The sequence below is a fragment of the Cavia porcellus genome, unplaced genomic scaffold (assembly GCF_034190915.1).
Source record: "Cavia porcellus strain 051 isolate PalLab524CR breed Dunkin Hartley unplaced genomic scaffold, mCavPor4.1 scaffold_38, whole genome shotgun sequence".
In the NCBI taxonomy this organism is placed as follows: domain Eukaryota; kingdom Metazoa; phylum Chordata; class Mammalia; order Rodentia; family Caviidae; genus Cavia; species Cavia porcellus.
In genome coordinates, this window is record NW_026947521.1 from 7230855 (window position 1) to 7238505 (window position 7651).

Genomic DNA, 7651 nt, shown 5'->3' on the forward strand with positions numbered 1-7651 from the left:
CCATCCTGGGCCCAGTTATTCCAACAGCCTCCTCACCAATGACCCTTTCTCTTCCCCCACCCTCTCTTTCTGGCACAGCTCTGTCCGGGGCTTGCACTGCCTCTAAAAGTTCTAGTTCCCTTGCTTATCACCACAGTTGTTCCAGCCAGTTTCCCACTGCCCTGTCCAGTCCCAAACACCCATAGCAGCAGCCCAATAGGCCTACTGGCCAGCCCCAAACAGTTGCCATGTTTCAGCTTGAGTGCCTCTATCTGCATGCTCTCCCACCCCATCCCCACCTGCCCAAGTTGCAGCTGCTTGTCAAGAATCAGCTCACATGTTGATTTCTTTGGAAAGTCCCCAAGACATGTCCACATGTCCCCTCTTTGACTCCCAGCCTCTGGCACTTGTCTTCTGTCTTACCTGAGAATTATATCATTCTTTCCTGCTGTGTACCTTGATGCCAGGGCCATTTCTTAAATCTTTGTTTCTGGAACAGAGACTAGTACATCAAGCTGTGTGATGCTCAGTGATTCTAAAGCAAACTATCCAATTTCCATTTACTCGTCACAGCAACCTTCTGGTGGAAACTGAGGTATAGCCAGTAAACCATGGACACCCACACAAGGCAACTTCTTAGGTACTAAGGCAGTTCTAGCTGCCAACCCTCCTTCAAGGATCTTCCAAGCCAGCTTTCCAAGCAGGGTCCCTGTCCACGTCACTCTGTAGGAAGGTATGAGAAGACTCAGCCCTGTCATCCATGTTTACATTCAGGGACAAGAGGTGGGAAATGGGAATCAAAGATTCTACTGTGGATATGGCATTTGACTTAGTCCTAATGAGGTAAAATATCAGCATCTGGATCAGGGCCATGCTAGCAATGCCAGACAGGCAGGAAAGTGTGAGTTCTTAGAGCCTCAGGTTCTCAGGGCTGGAACGAAGCTCAGAGGTGCCCCAGGCCAGACCCCACAAGATGCTATGTGTCCCTGGGACAGCCGGAGGCACACACAGGCTCCAGAAACTCCATTTATGTCATTCACTAGTGTTCATTTTCCCAGTCCTCCAAGATGCCCACCACTTTCCTCTGGAAGAGCTGCCTGTGCCTGTCCCTTGTTCTGTATAATCTCACCAACCTCACCATTAGCAAGGTGTATTTGGACTGGCTGGTGCTGAAACTTGGTCACTCAGGAGGAGGATCTAGAAGGTAGGTCCTTACCTGTGACCACCACTATGCACATGTACCCCTCCTTCACTGAGAGGAAAAGGTTTTTAAAATCAATATAGCAAGTTTTAAATGAATAAGCCATCAAAATTGAGTACAATTATCCACTTACCAATATGTTTTGTTTTTTACAGAAGCCACATAAAGTCATCTTAATGTCATTTTCTTAGTTTGTTTAAATGATTTTTATTAAAAATATGATTGACAACTGGGCATGGTGGCGCATGCCTGCAATCTCAAAACTCAGGAGGCTGAGGCTGGAGGATTGCTGAAAGTTCAATCCCAGCGTGGGCTACAAAGTGAGTTCAAGGCCAGTTTGATCTACATAGTGAGACCCTGTCTCAGACAAACAAACCAACAAACATCCAACTATAGTAAATAAATAGGTAAAGTCATTTCATAGCCAGAGTCACACAAGGAAATTTAAAACATGTTTAGCCTTAATTGTAATAAAATGTGTGCAAATTCTGTAAACTAGAAAAACTTTTCACCCCTTTTGTAAGGGATCATTTAAAAGTCTAATTTTCTACACTGTCCAATCTATGATGAAACTCCTATACTCTTAAATTTTGGCTTCCCTCAAGGATTGCTACAATCTTTTTGGAAACTAGTTTAGCAATGTGTCTCAAGAGCCAAAAAGTATCCTTACTCTTTCCCCTAGTAAATCTATTTTTGAGAATTAAATCTTTTGAAAAACCACAGAAAGAGAAAAACATCAGGACAAAGATATTCATGATAGGATTATCTATAATTTGAAAATTAAATAAAGAGTCTTAATGATTAAAAAAGGAAATTGTTATATAATTTAGGTTAAATGAATTGAATGAACCATTCAGCTCTCAAAAGTGATCATTACAAAGACTCAGCATCTTGGCAAATGCTTATGATTTAATGTTTTAAAAAATCAAAATATAAAATGTTGTCAATACTTGGCTATACGTTCTTTACCTGTGAGTGACACCCATCCTGCAGTTTTTCTCCACTCAATAAAATGTAACGCCAGTCTCCTCCTAGCTGTTCAGCTGGAAGCCTTAAGGTCAGCCTTAAGGTCAGCTCTATTTTTAAAATGGAGCCATATCTAGACATTTCTCCCCACCTCCACTACTGCTACTGTAACCTGGTCCAAGTCAAGGTCATGTATTGCCTGAACCAATTCAGTAGCTGTTATGATTTTGATCTCAAATGTGCCTCAAAGTCTCATGTATCTAGAAGTGGGGCATTTGAAGATGTCTAGATCATGGTGGAAATGCTATACTCCTCAGTGCATTGCTCCACTAATGAGTTTATGGCTGAACATGCTGTTAGGAGGTAGAGACTAGTTGGAAGAGATGGTCACTAGTGGGTGACCTGGAAGAGTATATTCTTCTTAAAAAAATTAAGTTTATTGGTACATTTTAGGTATACATAATGATCACATTCAGCATAGGGAATTTGTATCTGTACGTGAGATACCTTGATTCTCCCCCACCCCACCTTTCTGCTTTCTTGGGTGCCATGAGATGAACAGTCCCACCCCCACCCCAGTGCCCTCTAACCATGTTTCTGCCTTGGAGCTAGTAAACTGCGGACTGAATCCCTTGAACTGTGAGCCAGATAAAACTTCTCAGTTAAACTGCAGGCATTGTGCATTGTGTCTCAGTGATAGGAAAACTCACTAATATAATAGCTTCTAAGCTGGTCCTCCATGTTCTAACCTTGCCCCATTCAAGTCCTCCTGCAAGAAAGATCCTGTTGAGACATAGCAGGATCTCTCAACAGTGTGGTGTGGTGTAATGTGGTAGTGCACACCTGTGATCTCAGTTACTAGGGAGACTGAGGCAGGAGAATCACTAGGTTCAAGGTCAGCCTGGGCAATTTAGCAAGATGCTATCACAAAGAAGGGGTTGGTGATGTGGTTCAGTAGTAGAGCACTTGCCTGGCATCTGCAAGGTCCTGGATCAATCTTCAATACTACACACAAGAGGGAAGAGGAGGATGGAGTGGGGAGAGGGAGACCCCTTGCTCAAAACTGCCAGTGGGATCCCATCTCTTTCCAAGTAAAGCCAACTCCTACACAGTGGATCACCTGACCCCAAATGATCAGGTCCTTCTCTCCACTTTCTGTCTTGTCTGTCATTGCTATTGCAGCCTCTGTGGTATACTCTGCTCAGGCCATACTTCTTCCCACCTCAGAGCTTATGCACTAGTGTCCCCAAAGCCTAGATAGCTCTGTGTGCTGCCTGCTCCCTCTAACATTCCTACCCCAACTCTCCAGCAATCACCAGGCAGGACTCAATCTTGCAGTCCGCCTGCCTCAGTCTCCAAGAGCACTGGAATTACAAGTGTGTACCCTCCCATGCCCGTGCTCCAATGTACTTTCTGTCTCTATGGATTTACCTACTCTGAGTTTTTCACATAAAGGTAAATATATATGCGTGTGTGTGTGTGTGTGTGTGTGTGTGTGTGTGTGTGTGTGGTTTTGCATGACTGGCTCCTTTTACTTACCCTATTCTCAATGGGTATACTTGACATAGCATATGGAAGTGCTTACCTCCTAATTTGGCCAAGTTATAACTTGGCCATTATATGGATGCACCATATTTTGTTAATCCATACAGTAGCTTATAGGCATTGGAGTTGTTTCAATATTTTTTATTTATTGAATCCAAGACTTTCTATATGCTAGGCAAACCACTTTGTCACTCAGCTGCTCCCCCAGTTGTTTCTACGTTTTGACTATAATGAATAATGCTCTGAGGTATATATGCTTTCATTCTGAGTTCCTTTATTGTTCTTGAAATGAACGCTGCTTAGGCAATAAAAATTATGTCTTCCAAAAACTCCTTGTACCCTGATATGGCAATGTGTCTATTTCCTGAAGCACATCCACACCCAGGGTCATGCAGAGTTACAGTATGGAACTAAATACTTCCTGGAGGAGTGACAAGATGCATGAGATATGTCTTCAACACAGCCACTTCTTTGTCACAGCTCCCTCTTAGTATGAAGGAGGTCACCACTGGGTCATGGTGCATGGCAACGAACTGGGCCCTAAGGAGAGTTGGTCTCAGTAGTGCAGTGACTTCAGATCAAAGAAACTTGCCTGAATCTTGGTGTTTCCATGGACAAGGTATATTTGTCAGCTTTCTTGTGTCTGGTAGGATGCCTCTCAGCCACAATTTAAAGGAAAACAAGAGCTTTAATTTAGCTCATGGTTTCTGGGGAATTCAATCTAAGGTTAGCTGGCTCCAAGTTAGTCACATCATGGTGGAAGAGTGTGGCTGAGCAAGGTTGCTTGACTTATTGTGGCCAGGAAGCAAAATAGGGGAGCAGCAGAGAAGAAGGAGCAAGGGACCAGTTAGTTATATACCAATGTTCATGCCTCCAGGACCCACTGCACACCCAGAAGTATGCTATACTGGTCCCCTGGGTGGCACAAGTTGACACAATCAAGCTTCATCCCATGTTTTGAGATTTCATTCATCAGATCAATTAGTCCACTGCCCTTAATCTCGGTTTCAGGATATGGGCAAAATATAGACAATATTTTTCTCAGAGTACAATACACATGGCCTGGAGTCCAAATGCCAGTAGAGACCTTCCTAACTAAAACCTCCAAAGCCTGGTCCTTACCATCTGTATTTTTATCAGCATTCTGGTCTTCTTGTGACCAAAATCTCCCATCAAGTTTGACTTACAGCATTCTAGGATTTCACTAACTAGCATCTCCAAACCTTTCCAAACTCTTCCTGCAAACCACTTTCAAACACTGCTAAACTACATGCCCAGGTAGTCACAGAAATATCCTCATGTCTCTGATATGAAAATATATCTTAATTGCTTTCCTCACTACCAAGACAGATTACTTGACATCCACAACTTGAAGGAGGAGAGGTTTATTTTGGCCCACATTCTTAGTCCATAATCCTCTGGCTCCAAGGCAGAAATGGCATGGCACAAGAGTCTGGGTGTAGGAAAGCTGCTCAGGTCATAGAAGCCCAGAATCAGAGAAAAGAGAGGAACCAGGACAAGAATATACTCTACCAAGTCAGCCCCTCCCTGAGCTGCCTCTAAACGGGCCTCACCTCTAACAACACAGTCTGCTATTAAACTCATTAGTGAATGAATTCACTGATAAGTATGATACCCTCATGATACAATCATCTTCCCAAAGGCCCGCCTCTGAATATATGAGTCTTTTGGGACATTCTAGATCTAAATCACAACAGAGCCATACTTTCTAAATCTCTGTAATTGCTCAATTTTGACAAGAAAGCTTGTATGACACTGACTCCAACCAGCTATCACAACATGCTCTGAGGACTTTCATTGTGGAAAGCTTCCTTGGCACCAAGGCACAAGGCTTCAGATGGTTACAACTGGCAATGCACTCAGAAAAGAAGAAAATGCTTTTAGAGACAAGGGAAGAAATTGTGAGCACCACAGAATCACCTGTGTGTCAACCCTACCAAAATAAGTAGAGGCACAGAGGTTATGAAAGAGGGTTCTTATGCATGATTGTCTAAAAATCAGAAGCCCTTTCAAGTGGTGTAACTATTGGATACCTCCTGATGCTGGCCATTGTGTTTGACCACACAATCCTGAGAATTTTTTTCAGGCTCAAGTGTTTTCCTTTGCTCATGCTCCAGCTACCTTTGATGGAGTCTACATTCCAATTCATCCTTACACAGATATCTAGACCTCAGGCTCTCACTAGTGAGAGCTGAACTAGATAGAGCACGATGGGCTGCTGTAACTGGCATTGAAATACAGAACTTTGAAAGTTAGATTTTCTCTTTTTAGAGACAAGTGCCTTCTTCAGCACTCCTCAGGCCTAGGGCATAAACTCTACCACCACCTCTTTTCAGCTCAGATGCATAGACAGAATGTACAGAGGCCACCACCTGAAGGTCAAAGTCCAGTTTCATTGTCATGGGGAAAGGAGAGAGAGGTCTGGGCTCAGGAAGGGGAAGAACAGGCTAGGATATATCTATTGTCTCATTGTACTCCCTGCCCCTACTTGCTATAAAAGATCCTAAACACCTCACAGCTGTACACAGTAAGATGGCCTTCAGGTGATGAGGCCCCTCCAAATGCTTGGAGCTAGATTGTAACAAGTCTTTTTCCCCCTTTTTCCCAAATAAATGGCTTCATTTGAGTTGGTCAGTGACGAGAAAAGGAACCTGAGTATATAAACTAAGTGGTCAGAACAATGGCATTGGACCACAGTGATCATGATGGAATGCTAAGATGTGGTTAGTGTCTAGATGAACCAGGGTGTATTGATGGACAAAGTACAAAGTGTGAGGAAAAAGGTAATCAAATGTGGTGGCACATGCCTATAATCCCAGCACTCAGGAAGCTGAAGCAGAAGGATCGCTGAGAATTCAAGGGCAGCCTAGGCTACATAGTGAGTTCACGGCCAGCCTGTCCTACACAGTGAGATCCTGTATCACAAAACAAAAACAAAACAGATTTGGGCCAATCTTGCAGTCTTCCTCCCTCAATGTCCTAGAGTCTTGGGATCACACGTGTGTGCTAACACTCCTGGCTGCTCCAGGGATTTTAAAGGCATCTGAAAAGATGAGTAGGAAAGACTGTAGGATGTTATGGGGAATCTTGTGAACTTATTGGATTGAGAACACCTAGGAAATTAGTAGGTTTTTTGTTTTGTTTTGTTTTTTTGGTAAAGCACACTTCTAGATGTGTCTGTGAGGATGTTACTGGATAAGACTGGCATGCGGAGCAACACATTGAAGGGGAGACCAGTCCTGAATGTGAATGGTATCCTCTAATCCAGTAGGGGCCTAAAAGGAATAAGAACAGGAAGCAGCACACCAGATGTCCCCTCACCTGCTTCCATGCATCTTTAAATCTCCACCATGCCCACTACTGTGATGTTCTGAATTCACCCTGGACCACATAGAACCAGCTATCCATGGACTGAAACCTCCGAAGCCATGAGCCAAAATAAATCTTTCCTCCTTTAAGTTGTTATTCACAGATATTTTGTCATAGTGACAGAATGCTGACCACACAGAAGGTTTTAGAGAGGGACTGACTTCTTCCTTCCTCAACAACAGAGCAGTCACCATGAGGTCTAGTATATCTAGGAACTTCCACATCCTGTGAATCTTCTGGGGAGGCTTTAGAATAGATCAGCAGCTGTCATCAGAAAGGAAAAAAGCGATTTCATTTTTGTTTGTGGACTAAGGAGCTGGTCATTTGATCCCCTAGTAGGAAAATTTTTTCCAAGTCAGAGTTTTTGAAGTCTAGTTGACTCCATGTATGAACAGGTCCAAGAAAACATATTTGTGTGTGTCGGAGTGTGTGGTATGGATATTGAATCCAGAACTTTATACTGAACTCTAATACCCTGCCCCTTCTATTTTTTATTTTGAGAGAGTCTCACTAAGTTGCCCAGACTTAACTTGAATTTTCAATCCTCTCAACTCAGCTTCCCAAAGTGCC